The sequence below is a fragment of the Arachis ipaensis genome, chromosome B01 (assembly GCF_000816755.2).
Source record: "Arachis ipaensis cultivar K30076 chromosome B01, Araip1.1, whole genome shotgun sequence".
Lineage (NCBI taxonomy): Eukaryota > Viridiplantae > Streptophyta > Magnoliopsida > Fabales > Fabaceae > Arachis > Arachis ipaensis.
This window is the reverse complement of record NC_029785.2, coordinates 43,418,386-43,435,775: the sequence shown is the minus strand read 5'-3', so window position 1 is coordinate 43,435,775 and position 17,390 is coordinate 43,418,386. Positions and strand designations below refer to the sequence as shown.

Below are 17,390 nucleotides of genomic sequence, written 5' to 3'. Positions count from 1 at the left end.
CAAAACTGGGGTGGAAGATAACTTCAAGTCTGGGAGAGGTTTAGGTCTATAAAATTTACCAAAACATTAAGGACCAAACAAGGTTTATAAAGGCTACGGTAACCATAGATGTAAACAGACCATTGATGAAAGGAACAAACATTGGAAGCAAAGAGGACAGACTAGTATGGATAGATTTTTGGTATGAAAGGCTCCCTAATTTTTGCTACTACTGTGGGTTGATTGGACACGATGAGCATAATTGCGAGAAAGCCTTAAAAGATGAAGAGGCGGGGGCCAATAGATCCAAGAATATGGGAGCCTGGATGAAAGGAGACCCCCCAGGGGTGCTGGTGAACCCTAATAAACAGGGAAGAAAGGAAATAAGAAAGAAATAGTAGAAGACAAAAAGCGCACCCAAGAGAGGTTGATGCAAAAGATGCTGGAGAGCCTCACAGTTATGAAAAATCAAGAGCGGAAAAAAATAAACAGAAAAATAGACACACCAGAGCTAACAAATATAGCAATATTAGAAGGAGACAGCAGGAAAAATCACAAGGGAGACAGGAATAAGAATCCAGAAGCAAAAAAAGAAAATCAGAATAAGAGGTATAAGGAAGATATCACAAAGAAGAAAGAGCAAACAATAAAATAAGAAACGTTGCAGAAGAAGCAAGGAAAAGACGGGGAGAATGAAAGAGAGAGGATAAATGAGTCATAGGAAGAAACAAAAAAAGAACAGAAGGCATTAGAGGACCGCACAAACCTGATGAAAATTTAGAAAACAGAAAGGGTGAAGACATGGAAGAGGAAAGCAAGAGAAGTAACAAAAACAAGAAGAGAAGGAAAGGAGAATGAAGGAAAAAGTAGCCTTAAAAGAAAAGCAGACGATGCATTAGTTATGGAGATTGATAGACAAGAGTGCAAGATAAAGAATACAACCCCACCACAACATTCTACAACAGCAGAGGCTACTGGGTAGTCCTGCCAGCAACCATGAGAATAATAAGTTGGAACTGCTATGAGTTTGGAAACTCATGGGCAGTTCATGTTTTGACAAAGCTCATTAAACAACAAGCACCCAACCTTATTTTCCTTAGGAAAACAAGGAGAAAAGTAAGGCGAAATGATGAGGCTAAGGTACAAGGGATGTCTAGCAAATATAATTGGGGTTGATTGTGAAGGAGAAGGAAGACAACGATCTGGAGGGATTGCTGTCCTTTGGGACAATTCAATTAAAGTGGCAATCCATTCAATGTCCATGAACCATGTGGACTGGTGCAGAAATTCGAGATTTTCACAGCTTAACCGGCAAGTGCACCGGGTCATCCAAGTAATACCTCAGGCGAGTGAGGGTCGATCTCACGAGGATTGTCAGACTGAGCAAACAATGGTTGTCAAGTTGGTTTAGTTAGGAGAATTAAAAAGGGGTTTAGTGAGTTGGAATTCGCATAAAGCAATAGACAATAAAATAAAGAAAGCAATAAACAGGTTGGTGTAAAAGCAGTGTGAGAAAATAGTTAAGGTCACGGAGATGTTTACCTTTTTCGGATTAAAAGTTCTTACCAACTATTTTAACAATGCATGATTCATTCTATGGCAAACTGTAAATGTCTAAACCCTAATCTCTTAGTGATTTAGCCTCCTCTAACCTTCATCAACCGCCACTCTCATGGTCACTTAATTCCAATTAGAGGGTTAAGTTTAAAAACTAGTTTATGGCCATAAAAACTCTAATTACCCAAAGCTAACAGGATTATATCTCACATATTCCAATTAGTCATGTAATTAGAAATTTAGGAGGAATTTGTTTTCAAGCTGTAGTTCAAGCGAGATAACTCTCTCGAGAATCACAAGAACTCATGTAGAAAAGGGTCATACACTCGTTCCACCCAGTTCATAAGATTAAGAACGAAAACAATCCTTAGAATTGAATCAAAACATTAATTAAAATAGAAGAATAATAGTTCTAATCCATAGAAATAAATAGAGCTCCTAACCTTAACCAAGAGGTTTAGTTGCTCATGACTTACAGAGAAAATTAGGGTTCTTCCAAAAGTGTGCTGTTCGGCAGTCTGATCCGAGATGCCCTCTAAAGGGTGGATCTTATTCCTTATATACTAACCTAATTTGATTTTGAAATTAAAATAAGATAATAAATTCTAAAAACTAAAAGATATTGTTTGTAAATAAAAATTACAAAAAGAAAATAAAATATAACTAATAAATGCTAAATACACTTGAGAAGCCCAAAGAGAGGGAATTCGAACAGCACTACTGCTGTTAAATGCCATATTGGGCATTTAACACCCAAAAAGGGGCAGGGCATCCACCCAGATTCATAAGATTAAGAACGAAAACAATCCTTGAAACTGAATCAATACATTAATTAAAATAGAAAAGCAATAATCTTAATCCATAGAAGATAAACAGAGCTCCTAACCTTAACCAAAGAGGTTTAGTGGCTAATGACTTACAGAGAAAACTAGGGTTCTTCCAAAAGTGAAACGTGCGGAAGAGAGAAGTTCCAAGATGCCCCTTAAAAGGTGAATCTTTTCTCTTTTATATCTAACCTAATTTGATTTGAAACTAAAATAAAATATTCAATTCTAAATCTAAAAGATTTTGTTTGTAAGTAAAAATTACAAGAATAAGATAAAAGATAATAATTAAAAGCTAAATCCTACTAAAGATGCTCCCTTGGGCTAGTTTGACCCGTATTCTGGCGTTTATGGGCGTTTTTGTGGCTTTAGCGCCGACAAGGGGAAGTTCGAGCATTTTTCTGTCCTCTTTGGGCGCTAAACGCCAGGCTCGGCATTTAGCGCCAGATTTGGCAGTGATTCCAGAGAAAAGTATAGACTATTATATATCATCGGAAAGCTCTAGAATTTGGATTTCCAACACCATTAAAACCGCATCAATTGGACCTTTGTAGCTCATGTTATGCTCGTTGGAGTGCAAGGAAGTCAGGGTTGATAGCATCTACTTTCTTTCTTTGTTTTTGCACAAAACTCTGCCAAATTCATCAGAATTTTATATGAAATAATAAAAACACCAAAATAAATCAAAGTAGCATACAAAGAGGATTTTAGCACTAAAAATAATAAAACTTAATAATTTCTAACTAAAAACAACTGAGAAATGAAGGAAAAAATGGTATAAGATGCTCACGCATCATGGACATGGAGGTGAAGATAAAAGATACATAACAAAGTTGGAGTGCATTGGGTTTCTACGTTGCCTAGAAAATGAGAACAAAAAAGTTGAGTTGGGATCTCTAATAAATCCATATTTGATGATGAATTTTGGCTTAAATTGAGTGGATTTCATCACATAAACTCATATTTATTCACTTGAATAGCATGCTTTTGTGGTTTTCCTCTAAGTTGTACCTAAATATAAAAACATGCTTTTTAGGCTCCAAAAATATTAATTTTAATTCCTTTAAATTCTATTCGATGCCTTGATATGTTTGTTAAGTGATTTTAGGTTAAGGAATCAAAGATGGATTAGAAGAAGTGAAGAAAGAAGTAAGCAAGAGTGGAAAATCATGAAGAATTAAAGTTTCGCATTTCAGCATGCCCGCGTACGCGGACCACTTGCCGCGTACGCATCATCTAAGTTTCGCATCGTCCGCGTACGTGGACCACTTGCCGTGTACGTGGGAACACAAGCACGTGCCTCATTAATGGAAAACGTGGGGGCGATTTCTGAAGCTCCTTTAGCCCAGTTTCAAGTCCAATTAGAAGATTAGAGGCTGAGGGGGTGAAGGAGGCTAACACACAACACACAATTAGATAGAAAGTTAGATAGTTTTTACTTTTAGAGAGAGAAACTCTTCATTCTCTCTAGGTTTTCTTGTTCTTTGATCAACCTTTGTTTGAATCCATGGATTAGATCTTGTTTACCTTCAAGTTTTATTGCTATAATTGTAGTTTCTCTACTCTACTTTTGCTTAGTAGTCTTGTAATTCAAGTTATCTTGGTTTATGATTTTGGATCTTGTTGGATTTGATTTCTAGTTAATGCATTAAGATTTTTTTCGTTTCATATGCGTTATTTGATTCACTATTGTTGATTATTGGTAGTAGGTAACTTTAATTTGGATTGCTTTCTCAATTTTATTATGTCTTTTATTAGTGCTCACCAAGTGTTTGTGAAAATGTAACTTATGATTATGGAGTAGATTTCTATTCTTGGCTTTGGGGGTTGAGTAATTAGAGACTCTTGACTTGTCAAAATCTAATATTGATTGGTAATTGAAGGTTGCTAGTTGGCTTAAATTCCACTAAATCTAATCTTTCATTAGGATTTAATTAGGACTTGTGGGTTATAGTCAATTTTGCTCACTTGACTTTCCTTCATTGTTAAAGGATGACTAAGTGAGAGCAATATCCACTTACCATTACAATTGAGGATGACAATGAGGATATAAATTTTAATTCTCACCCCTAGCCAAGGCTTTTTATATTTATTGATTGTCATTCCTTTTTGTTAGCATTGATTTCTTAGCGCATCTAGCTTCATTTCACATTCATTAGTTATATGTCATTGTTATTGCTATCATTTTATTGCATGCTTGTTAGTTGGTCAATTGCTTGATTGGTAACTCTAGTTGTTCCTTTTAATTGTTATTCGTTCATTGCTTTTAGTTTCTTGTCATTTTATTTTTTTCACAAGCAATTCAAAACCCCCCAATTTCCTAACCAATTATGTGCATTCAATTGCAAGTCTTAGGGAAAACAACCTGTGATTCTACTCCTGGTAATTGATTTGATTGTTGTGACATTCTTTTAAACTTTGATTGGGGATCATTTGTCAGTTTAGACTATACTTGCGACATTTGAGTTGAAAATCTTTTTGAATTTTCTAAGCCAACATTTATCCCATGTCAAGTTTTTGGTGCCGTTGTTGGAGACTTGCATATGTGTGCCATATTGTTGGTTGGTGTGAATATGTGCATATGTGAATAGTCACATTTTGATTGTTACTTTGTTCTTGGTTATTAGTTAGGATTTGTAGTTAGTAGTAATTGGTAGTTACTTTACTTTAGTATTCCTTTTTGTCATGAACTCTATGTTTCCTTTATTGAATGACGCGTTCATCGCCGGATCTAAGCTTAGCCCCATTTGGTCCTGAAATTGAAAGAACTTTATTACATATTAGGCAAGCTCGGTGTCGGTTGGCCTTTGGGGTTAGTGAAGCGGCTTCTGCCGAGTCACCAACCTTTTTTGAGGTTGAATCTGAGGCGTCATTTAATGAAGGAATGGTTTATTCTTTTGTTGACTCTATTGACGTTGCTTCTTCTAAATCAAGTACTGAGATTATGGCTACTCCAAGGAGAGTTATTCTCAAGGAAGCGGGTGCACCTGACATTACTCTTCAACCACTCCAAGTCCGCTATCCCGACTTGGATGCTAACTTTAAGTTAAAGACTGGTTTGATCAATTTGCTTCTCAAGTTTCATGGCTTACTTGCTCAAGATCCTATCAAGCATCTTAAGGACTTCCAAGTTGTGTGTTCAACCACTAGGAGACATGGCTCGGATAAGATTGCTATCTTGGTATTTGCTTTCCCTTTCTCTCTTAAGGGAAGATCAAAGGAATGGTTTTATACTCAACCCGATGAAGTGGTTACAAATTGGGATTTAATCCAGAGAGAGTTCTTGGATAAATTTTTCCCGCGGAGGTGATAGATCGATTGAGGAATGAAATTTCCTGCATCATACAAAGTGAAATGGATATGCTCCATGAGTATTGGGAGCGCTTCAAGAAGCTACATGATTCTTGTCCTCATCAACGGATAGACGATTTAGTGTTGATTAGCTACTTTTATCAAGGTCTTAAGCCTAAAGACAAAATCTTCCTAGATGCTTCTAGTAATGGTTCTCTTGTGAAGTATAAGACGGCGGAGGAAGTTGGGCAACTCATTTTCGATCTAGCTAAGTTCACTCAATATGCGAGGTCAAGGAACAACCATTCAAAAGCCATTGTGGAAGTGTCCCCTAGTGAATTTGCCCTCACCAAGACTTTGGGAGAGATGACTATCATTCTTAAGCAAATTCACCAAAATCGACAACAAGCCCCAAGAGCTCGAGTGCCACCACAACAATACCAATCGGAAGCTCCACCAAGAGTGTGCGGTGTATGTGTTTGCAATTCTCATTATACGGATGAGTGCCCACAAATTCAAGAAGACAATGTATTAGCGATGGCAAACCCATCCTACAACCGCTCCAATTACCTTCTGGAAAACCAAGACCCTTATCAACAAGGGAATAGCTACAACCAAGGATGGAGAGATAATTACAACTAAGGGAGGAGAGACAGCTACAATCAAGGATGGAGAGATAGTTCAAATCAAAGATGGAACAACAATTCTCAACAATATCGTAACCAACAAAATCCTCAATTTCAACACCAAAATCAAGGCCAAAGATACCAACCCCCTCACCAAAGACAAGCCCAAGTACCTCAACTCACACAACCTCAAGTTCCACAAATTACTCATCCTTCTTCTTCTTCAAGCCAAGCCCAATTGGATGACATCCTCCATCTTCTCCAAGAGCAACGAAAATTTCAAAAGAAATAAGACACTTACATGGCTACCTTGACTGAGGTTTTGGTCCCGTTTTCCTCTACCATCCAACCATAACCAAAGCACCTCCCAACCTTAAAGATCAAGTGTGATCCCCTCTCAACCATTATCCAACCCCAAAGGTAGCCTCAATGCTATCACTTTGAGGTCCGGCACCATACTAGAAGAGAGGAGTCCCAAGGATTCAAGTGTGAAAGAAGCTATTTATGAGGAAGATATGATTGAACTAGAGGATGTGGAAGAAAAAGAAGTACGAGAAGTTGTTGAGGAAGAGAAGGATCAAACAAGGGATAGAGACTCCAAAGACAAGGATGTTTTGGAAGAGCCTACCCTAATTCCATTTCCAACATTGGCAAAGAAGACTAAAAAGCATATGGAGTTGGATCCTAAAATGGTGGGCATCTTCAAGAAAGTTGAGGTAGCAATTTCCCTTTTTGATGCAATCCGTCAAGTTCCTAAATATGTAAAACTTCTAAAGGATTTATGCATTAAACAAGAAAAAGATAAATGATTTAGAGACCATTCCTTTGGGAAGTTCTATTTCTGCTTTAATGGGGGATATTCTTGAAAAATGTGGGGATCCTGGACCTTGTTTATTCTCTTGTACTATTAGGGAGATTCAATTTGTTGATTCTATGTGTGACCTTAGAGCATGCATTAGTATTATTCCACTTTCAATTTATGATGAATTGAATCTTCCACCATTGAAACGGTCGGCGGCACGTTTTGTACTAGCTGATAAGAGCATAATTTCTATTGTTGGTATTGCCGAGGATGTTTTGGTGAGCATCAAAGGATTAATTTTTCTGGTTGACTTCTATATTCTTGAGATGCCTCCAAATGATTTTAGGAGACCTTCATCCATCTTGTTAGGAAGGCCATTCTTGAAAACCTCCCGGTTTAAACTTGATGCCTTTTCGGGTACCTATTCATTTGAGATTGACGGAAGGGCCGTGAGCTTTAACTTAGATGAAGCTATGAAGCATCCACCGGAGGACTATTCTATCTTCTGGTGTGGCATTATTGATGAAGTTGTGGCCGAAGTTCATAATGAAAGGTTGCCGGATGACTATAATGAAGACACTTTGGGTAAAGGTGGGTAAAGGTGCAAGTGTGGGGGAATCCTATGACTATGATAAAGACATTTTGCCACTTCCAATGTTGCTGGATAATGATGTGTCAAGTCATGAGTTGAATGATATGTTAAAACCTTTACCTTCCCATCTAAAGTATGCCTTTCTTGATGATAGTCAAAAGCTCCCGGTGATAATTGCAAGGGAGCTCACCTCCCAACAAGAAAAGAGATTGCTTGAAGTGTTCAGAAAGCACAAGAAGGCTACAGGCTACAACGGCGCCAAAAACTTTGGTGCTAGCCGAATCGTCGGTTAGGAATTTATCTTTCTTCCAAAAAGGGAAGGAAAGATGGATTTTAGCGTTGCATGTATAGTCCCAACTAACGAGGCGACTCACGACCAAAGTTTAGATTAGAGATGTAACAATTCAAAACCAATTTAATTCTGGGAGTAGAATCCCGAGTCGTCTCCCAAGGACTAATGCCAATGAGTGCATAATTTTGGTTGTGAGGGCAAAAGAAATTTTCAATAAAGAGATAAACAATTAAAGGAATGAAAGAACACTCAAAATTGCAATTAATAAACTAATAAAGGAATTAAAAAACTAGCTATGTAATATGAATAAGTAAGATATAAAAGTGATTGATGTATGTGTGTGTGTGTGTGTGATTCAAAGCATAAATAAAATCTTGGCTTGGGATGAGCTAGGGGATCCTTTCCTTGTTACAACCACAACTATGACAATTGTAATGGATTAATTTCACTTAGTTAACCCTTACATCGAAGAGTAGGTTAAGTGGGTATAGTTGTTCTTAATCCACAAATCCTAACTCAATTGCTAATTGCCTTAGCAACAAGTTAGTATTAGTGGAAACAAGAACAATTAACAATCCAAGAATTATCACTAAATGTTGGACATTCCAACTCTAGGAACCCATATGTTCATTTTCCCCAAACCAAGAGGTAGAAATTTAACCCATAATCAAAATTGACATTTCCACAAATATTTGGTGGGCATAAACACAAATCATGACAAAATTGAGAAAATAATTGAAACTATGAGCAACAAATAATCAAAAGCAACAATAGCAACTCAACCAAGCATGTAATAATCATCAATCATCAAATTCATCAACAAGGAATCAAAATTGTAAAAAGTATATATATATTAACAATATGACTTTAACTACAAGAAAAAGTATCAAAATTGTAACTATAGAAAGAAGTAATTAAGAAATACTTACAATGGAGGCAAGTAAAAATCCAAAATCAAAATGGAAATAGCACTTGAAAATATAAACCCTAATGTAAACCCTAAGAAAGTAGAGAGAAAAGTTAGAGAAAACTAAAACTAAAAGCCTCCTAAAAACTATCTAAAAACTACTCTAATGATATGCTCTCTTTTTTCCAAGTGTTGCCCCTCCAATATGAGCTCTAGGCCATTAGATTTGGGCCTCCAAAGCTCCCAAAATGTGAGTCATGTGCGTTTTTAATGAAGGCACGCGCTGGTACTTTTGCGTACGCACAGGTGTGTGCGCACGCACACTCGGCCGAATTCTCAGGTTGTGCGTACGCACGAGAGGCTGTGCGCATGCACACATTGCAGTGTTTTCTCCTTTGTTTCTCATGGTTCCTCCCTCTTGCATGTTCTTCTTCCACTCTTACCAAGCCATTCCTACCTATTGCATCTGAAATCACTCACAAAAAATATCAAGGCATCGAATGGAATGTGAATGGAATAAAATTAACTAAATTAAGCACAAAAGAGCATGTTTTCATAATCAAGCATAATTTGAGAGGAAAACTCAAAAGCATGCTATTTAAGGGAATAAATGTAGGTTTGCATGATAAAATCCACTCAATTTCAACCAAAAATCATCATCAAATATGGATTCATCAATTCCTCCACACTTAAACACTAGCATGTCCTCATGCTAATCACAATCAAAGGAGATGAATGAAAAGGGCAAACAACTTATTTAATGTACTACCTATATGCATGCAACTATCCTAGATATTACCTACTAATATCTACTCTACTAAAATTTGGTAGAGACAAACCATGAAATTCTAATCAATCCCAAGCAAGCCTTAGGGCCAAGGCAAAGAGTCAATGCACCATGATCAATGTCCCAAAAATTGAATTGAGATTTTCAAAAACTAACAAGCAACTTGCAAGAAGATACAATATAAGAGATAAGAACATAGAATTGAGCGATCGAACCCCTCACCGGATGTGTATTCACTCTAATCGCTCAGTGTTTAGGGCTTAATCACTCAATTCTCCTTTAATCATGTTTTTCAAAGATTTGCAAGTCATCTAACAATCAACTAATACTTGATGCATGAAAACAAATATCATGATGTCTTTGGAGGGTTGTAACAGGGCTAAGGTTAAGGTAAGATTAATATGGTTAAGTGGACTTAGTGAATTAGATCTTTGATTAGCTCAAGTGTCTGCCTAATCCTATATCACCCTATGTATACATAACAAAATAACCTAACTTCCCATTTATCTCCTTTCTCACATTCACTCATGCATTTCCTTTTAAGACACACACATATGCACTCTTTATTTAGCTTTTTATTTCATATGCTACTATGCACAAGATTTGATTTGAATTTTGATTTTTTTTTACAAAATCAAAATTTCCTTGTTTTTGTCAACAACAAGAGATGCATATGTCTTGAACAATGAATGCATGAGTATTTACTCATTTTCTAAATTTTCACAATGAACACCCCATATAACTTCATCACTAATATTTTCCAACAATTTCTCTCACACTTTGAGTAACATACACACTACTTCACCCAAGCTAATCAAAGATGCAATTCAATGACATTAATGGTTTTTCGCTTTAGGGAAAATAGTGTGCTTAGAATCAGAACAAAAGGGGATTTAAAAGGCTCAAAAAGGGGTTACAAAGGTGAATGTAAGGGTTGGCCATATGGGTTTGTGAGTTCAATTTCAAAAATGGCCTCAATCATACTAAATGCATTCAAACACCAAATATAGGACATAAAGATTCAAGCAAATCTAAGATCACAATAAAAAAGGAGTATAGCACACAAGAACAAACTTTCTGGTTGAAAATGTGCAACCATCCATTAGAGCTCAAATCTCACTAGGTATGTTGTTCTATCTCTTTTTCTATGTTCTATAAAAATAATACTTCAAGCAAGTTGAAAAATAAATTTTCAAATTCAATCAATGGCACCCTAAGAGAGATTTCATGAAAATTCCTTCTTGTTTTACCAAACTTATTTACTCTACCATGCAACATGCAAATATTTACCACCATAAAACTATAAGCAACTAAAATATATACACGCAAACCAAGCAAAGTGCAATAAGAACAAAATTGCAAAAATGAAGAAAGAAACTAAAAAGTATTTCAAAGTGTCTAGAAAAAGAATTTTACCCCCTCCCCCTCAAAGTTGCTGATCCTCCCCCACACTTAATCAATGCACGGTCCTCTGTGCATGCTCATAATCCGGGAGGTAGAAAACTAGGGGGCTCCACCTTCAGCTGGTGGGCATTGGGGCATGAGTTGATCATTTACACTGTCTTCCTCCACATCTAACTCTTTGACTGGCAAAGGGATCCGGTTTGTCGCTCCGACGATAGGAGGGACACGGAAGAGTATTCTCTGGATCCACCGATTGTGGAACCGGCGCTTTGCCTTTCTTACGCATCCTAAAAGGGAGAAATAAAAACAAAAGATTTCAAGATCACATGGTATCAACAAAACAAGATCAATGAGGAAGCACAAATAATGTCCAGAAGAATTAAAATTCTTAATTGAGAAGCTTTTGCAAAATAGCATGGTTTAAAAGAAGACAATGTGTGCATTTCGAGAGTGTGCATGGTTAGAACACACACACACCAGCCGGTTAAAATGGCAATCATACTATTAAACAATCCAAGCTCAATATTTCTCAATCAAGTTGCAAGTTTAAATAATTAAGATGCAGGCAAACTTAAACAAGCACAAGATGACTTAATTGAATTCTTTGAGGCAATAGGTATTGAGGTTGTGGACATGAAAGTTTATTATTAAAAAGAGTGCACAACAACAATAACTATTTAAGCAAAGTGAAGTGTCATCTGTTCATCCTGAAGGCGTGAGAATCACATAAATAATGTGCTTAAGTTAGAGCAAAAGATGTTTGATCAAGACATCAAGGAATGAACACTTTTAATGTGATTACTCAATTCAATTGCTAAGTTGAACAATAAAAAATTTGAATTCAATTAAGATCAATGCATTCATAAACAAGTCACCCATTAACAAAGGATCAAAAGTCATGTAACACATGGGTGTTTAGAACTTCAAGTTCAAGAAATAAGGGAATGCATTGATAAATTCAAGTTAATCATCATCAAAAATCATATTTGAAGTTGCACAAGTCATAGAATATGCCAAACAAGAGATAAGTTGAGAACCTATGATGGCCATTTCATATGAATCAAACAAAAGTTTCACTTAGGCATTTCATCGAACACTTAATGTGCATTGTGTAAACTTATCACATTTAAGCTCAAATTTAATCAATAACAACCCAACAATTCAGAGATCAAACACTTGTAATACAAAGATAATTAAACGAAGCAATAAACTCAATCTAATTTATTCAAATAAATTTAAAACAAATTCAAAAATTAACATGGAAAGAAAATAAAAACCTGGGAGTTAAAGGATAAATTAAGCAAGATGAGAAGATGAAACAGTGGCACTAGTGATAGCCATTGCGAGGTCACATCGGTTAGCTTCGCCAGAGACACACCGGAGTTCCACAAAGGTGGAGAAGCTCTCCAGTGTTAGAGAAAGAAAAGAGAAAGAGAAGAAAGAAAGGAAGAAGAAAGAGATAAGAGAGAGAAAGAGAGGTGGCGGTGGCTGCCGGCGGCAGGGTCGCCGAAAGGGACTGGGCGAGGCGGCGCAGCAGCAGAGGGGGCGGGGAGAGAAAAATTTTGCTGGCTCGACTGGGTTTTTGCCCTGTTTAACGCCCAGGTCGAGGCTTGTGCGTGTGCACACAGGTCCGTGCGTGCACACAGCAAGCGAAACAGAGGGGGATGCGGATGCACTAGATGTGGGAACACTCCCAGCAGAGGGTGTGTATCGAGGTGTGTGGACGTACAAGGCTGTGCCCTTGCACAGAGAGCGATTTTTTTTACTTGGGGAAGGGTCATGTGTGCGTGCGCATACAGGTTCGTGCACACGCACAGAAGCAAAGAGTGGCAGGGGTTCATACACACAGGATGTGCCAGCGCTCCCAGCAGAGGGTGTGGAAGCTGGTGTGCGGACGCACACTTCTGTGCGAGTGCACAGAGAGCGCGAGAAGAGGTTTGCGTGCATATGCACAAGAGTTTGTGGACGCACAAGACGCAAAATACAGGGAGTGCCCATGCACAAGTCGTGCGAGCGCTGTGAATAGAAGGCACACAAGCTAGTGTGTGCGTGCACAGGGGGGTGCGCACAGATAGGGTGCAAAATATAGAGATTGCGTGTGTATGCACAAGGGTGTGCGCACGCACAAAGCCCTGTTTTTGCAAAAAAAAAATTTCTCAAAATCTAAGGTGCTCAACCTTAGCTCAATCAAAATTTCAACCCCAAACATGCAAACATTCAAACATTCTTGACCCATAAGCAAATTAACCTATCTAACTCAAAAGACTAAACCAATCCTAAGTGAACCAACATAACAAAAAGTAATTAAGTCAAAGAACTATAAACAAAAATAAAGAGAAGGGTTAGAACAATGTTACCATGGTGGGGTGTCTCCTACTTAGCACTTTAGTTTAACGTCCTAAGTTGGACGTGCATGAGTTCAATGATCAACATTTGGGACCTCCCTAAGGAGGAAGATTTCCAACTCCTTAGTATTTTCTTCTTGATGTTTTTCATTATCCTCATCTACTTGCTCTTCAATTAGGTCACAACCAAAGATAGAGTATACTTTAAGAGTTGGTTTTTTAGATCCATTCAAAGTGAATTTCACTACTTTCCCATTGGCTTCAAATGAGTAAGCTCCCGAAAATGCATCCAACTTGAATCGAGATGTCTTCAAAAATGGTCTCCCAAGAAAAATAGAGGATGGCTTATCCGAGTCAATTGGAGGGGTCTCCAAAATGTGAAAATCTATCGGAAATAGCAATCCTTGGATATTGACCAATACATTCTCCGTAATTTCTATAACCGACACAATACTTTTGTCCACCAACACAAATCTTGCTCCGGACCTCTTCAATGGTGACAAGTTCAACTTCTCATAGATAGGGAGGGGGCATAATGCTTACATAAGCTTCCAAATCACATATGCAATCCATGAACTCCATGCCACCAATCACACAAGTTACCAAACAAGGATCGGGATCATTACACATTTTCGGAATGAGAGAAGAAATAGAGTCATTTACTAGACTTTTGTTTAGCTCACCAATCTTGTCCTTATGAGTGAAAACATCCTTCAGAAATTTGGCATACTATGGTACTTGTTGGATGGTTTGAAAAAGAGGAACGATAACTTCCACATTCTTGAAAATCTCCACCACATTGGGGTCAAAGTCTTCATGCTTCTTAGCATTTTTAGCCACCATTGGAAAAGGGATTGGTGTAGACTCTTCAAGAGGGTTCTTCCTTTTGGGCTCCTTGACCTTCAATATATCCTCCTCTTCTCTTGCAACATCCTCCTTTCCGTCTCCAACCACTTCCACTTCTTCTCCCATTTCTTCATTGTGGGGCTCCGGGCTCAATCTTGTAGGCTCAAGACCAACTTCATCTAATTTGGTACCACTCCGAAGGGTGATAGCATTAATGCTTCCCTTTGGATTTGATTGAGGTTAAAAAGGTAATCCACTAGAGGTAGAAGCTTGGTGGGTATTTTGAGTGTTTGAAGGAGAAAGAGTCAAACGAGATAAAGCATCAGCAATGGTAACCATGTACGTTTCTTGCTTCTTATGAAACTCCCTTTGCTCTTGCATAAAACTTTGAAGTACATTATTCATATGAGATTGGTTTGAAGAGGGAGATTGACTATTTTGAGGGAGGGTAAGCCTAGTGTATGGTAGTTGATACCTTGCTTGAGGTTGGGAATGTGGTTGTTGATTGGGTTGGGCATGAGATGGGCTTTGTGGTTGATATGGTAGGTAGTGAGCTTATGATGGTTGATGGTAAGGTTGTTGGACTTGAGAGGGATGATAATAATAGACTTGTTGGTTAGAATAAGGTTAAGCTTGAGATGGTTGATTCCACCTTTGATGGGAGTTATCTCTCCACCCTTGACTTTGGTTCCCTCCATACTGATGAGATCCTTGATTGCCTTGATTGTAATTGGATCTTTGTGGGTAAGGATTTGCCACCGCCAATGTGTTGTCCTCTTAAATTTGAGGGAACTCATCGGTGTAGTGACCGTTGCAAGCACAAATACCACAAGATCTAGGAGGTCCTTCAATTCTAGGAGGTTGGGGTGGAGGAGATAGCAACATTTGTGGAATTTGTTGGCCTTGAGTGATTTGCCTTAACAAGACCGTCATCTCACCAAGCGTCTTAGTCAAGATAGCATTACTGGAAGGTGAGACTTCACTTATAGCCTTCGGTTGGGGATTTCTTGTCCTTAAATGTTGAGTCGAATTTGCCAAGTTCGCAATGACTTCCCAAGCTTCTTCAGCAGTCTTGTTCTTAGTGAGAGATCCTCCACTTGAGGCATCAAGAAGAAGCTTGTCTTGAGAGAACATCCCTTGGCAAAAGTAGCTTATGAGCACCAATTCGTCAATACGATGGTGAGGACAAGCTTCCAACAACTTTGTGAACCTTTCCCAATATTCATAAAGGGTCTCTCCATCTCTTTGCATGATGCAAGAGATTTCCTTCCTTAGATGATCCGTCTTTTGAGGTGGGTAGAACTTCTCAAGAAACTCCTTGCGCAACAAATCCCAATTAGAAATCACCTCCTCAGGTTGGGTGTAAAACCATTCTTTTGCCTTTTCCTCTAGGGAGAAAGGGAAAGCGAAAACCATGACCACTATCCCATCCGAGTCATGTCTTCTTGCAGTAGAGCACACAACTTGAAAGTCTTTCAAGTGCTTGAGAGGGTCTTCTCCCGGTAACCCATGATATTTCGAAAGCAAGTTGATCATACCCTTCTTGAGCTCAAAGTTGGCATCTAGATCCGGGTACCGAACTTGTACCGGTTGCAAGGTGATATTCGGGGCTCCGGCCTCCTTTAAAGTAATTCTCCGAGGTGGCTCTGCCATATTGTTGTCACCTAATTTACTCAAAGAAAATTCAGCACTTCCAACAGAAGAATACAAGGTTCCCTCGTTAAGTGAAGAATGAGGATCACGGTTAGAAGGTGATGGTGAATCGGTTTGCTCTTCAAGAGAGTCCGATTCACTATGCACGAATGCTAACTGGTGCCGAGCTTGCCTAAGATGGGTTAAAGTCTTTTCTATTTCAGGATCAAAAGGGGCCAAGCTCGGGTCTGGAAGCGACCGTGTCATTCAACTAAGGAATCAATGAAATCATGCAATCATCAAGGGCAAAACAAAAATAAGAAAATAAACTCAAACAACCTAATAGTCAATAACTACTAAAACTATTTAGATAGAGGCGCCATCTACCAATTAGTGTCAAGTGACAAACCAAAAATTAAGTAGTCACACTGCTAACTGGCACCGAGCTTGCCTAAGGCGGGTTAAAGTCCTTTCTATTTCAGGGTCAAAAGGGGCCAAGCTCGGGTCTGGAAGCGACCGTGTCATTCAACTAAGGAATCAATGAAATCATGCAATCATCAAGGGCAAAACAAAAATAAGAAAATAAACTCAAACAACCTAATAGTCAATAACTACTAAAACTATTTAGATAGAGGCGCCATCTACCAATTAGTGTCAAGTGACAAACCAAAAATTAAGTAGTCACACTATTCACATATTCACAACAACCAAAATTATAGCACTCATTGCACTTAACATCCCCGGCAACGGCGCCATAAACTTGATGATGGCCAAAAGTAGGTTTGGAATTTTTCTCAAAATAGAATTGGCGTTGCAAGTATAGTTCCAAATCCACAATCAACCAACATCAAAGTTTAATTCAAAAGATTGTCACAATCCAAAACAAATATAAACCGGGAGTTTTAAATCTCGGGTCGTTCTCCCTAGGAATTGGAATTAAGTATCCAATTGATGGCTACGAGGGAATTGGGAGTTTTGGTTGAAATAAGCAAGAAATGTAAATTGTAAGGAAGAAAATAAGCAATTAATAACTAAGTATCAAAAGCAATTAAACTCAAGCAATTAATCAAAAGGAATGGAAATTCAAATGCTAAGAAACCTCTTGGCAAGGATTGAGAGTCAAGGTTACCCATCCTAGCCATTGACCACAAACATATGATGATTATGAAGAGTTAATCCTACTTTGTCAACCCTAATATCGAGGATAAGTCAAATAGGCATAATTAATCTCAATCCACAAGTCCTAGTCTACTCCCTAATTAGCTTAGTGAAAGACTAGAGTTAGTGGCAACCAAATTAATTAACTACCCTAATATATCAATCAAGAATGGACATCAATGACTCAAGGTCACAAAAGTCCTCAATTCCAAGCCAAGAGTGGAGAAAACTATACAAAAACTATAAGAGACATTTTATCAAACACCTAACATGCATAAAAGGAAAAATATCATAAAATGCAATAATAAAATGACAATAACAACTCAAATAATCATCACATAAACATAA

General features: G+C 38.0%; 1 long non-coding RNA gene across 1 annotated transcript; it reads right to left on the bottom strand.

The window, feature by feature from the left end:
- Window positions 437–16,738, bottom strand: LOC110270905. Its single transcript, XR_002360657.1, has 4 exons — window positions 16,727–16,738; window positions 14,423–14,425; window positions 11,724–11,734; window positions 437–745 (listed from the first exon to the last, which is right to left on the bottom strand). It is a non-coding gene; the product is annotated as an uncharacterized LOC110270905 (long non-coding RNA).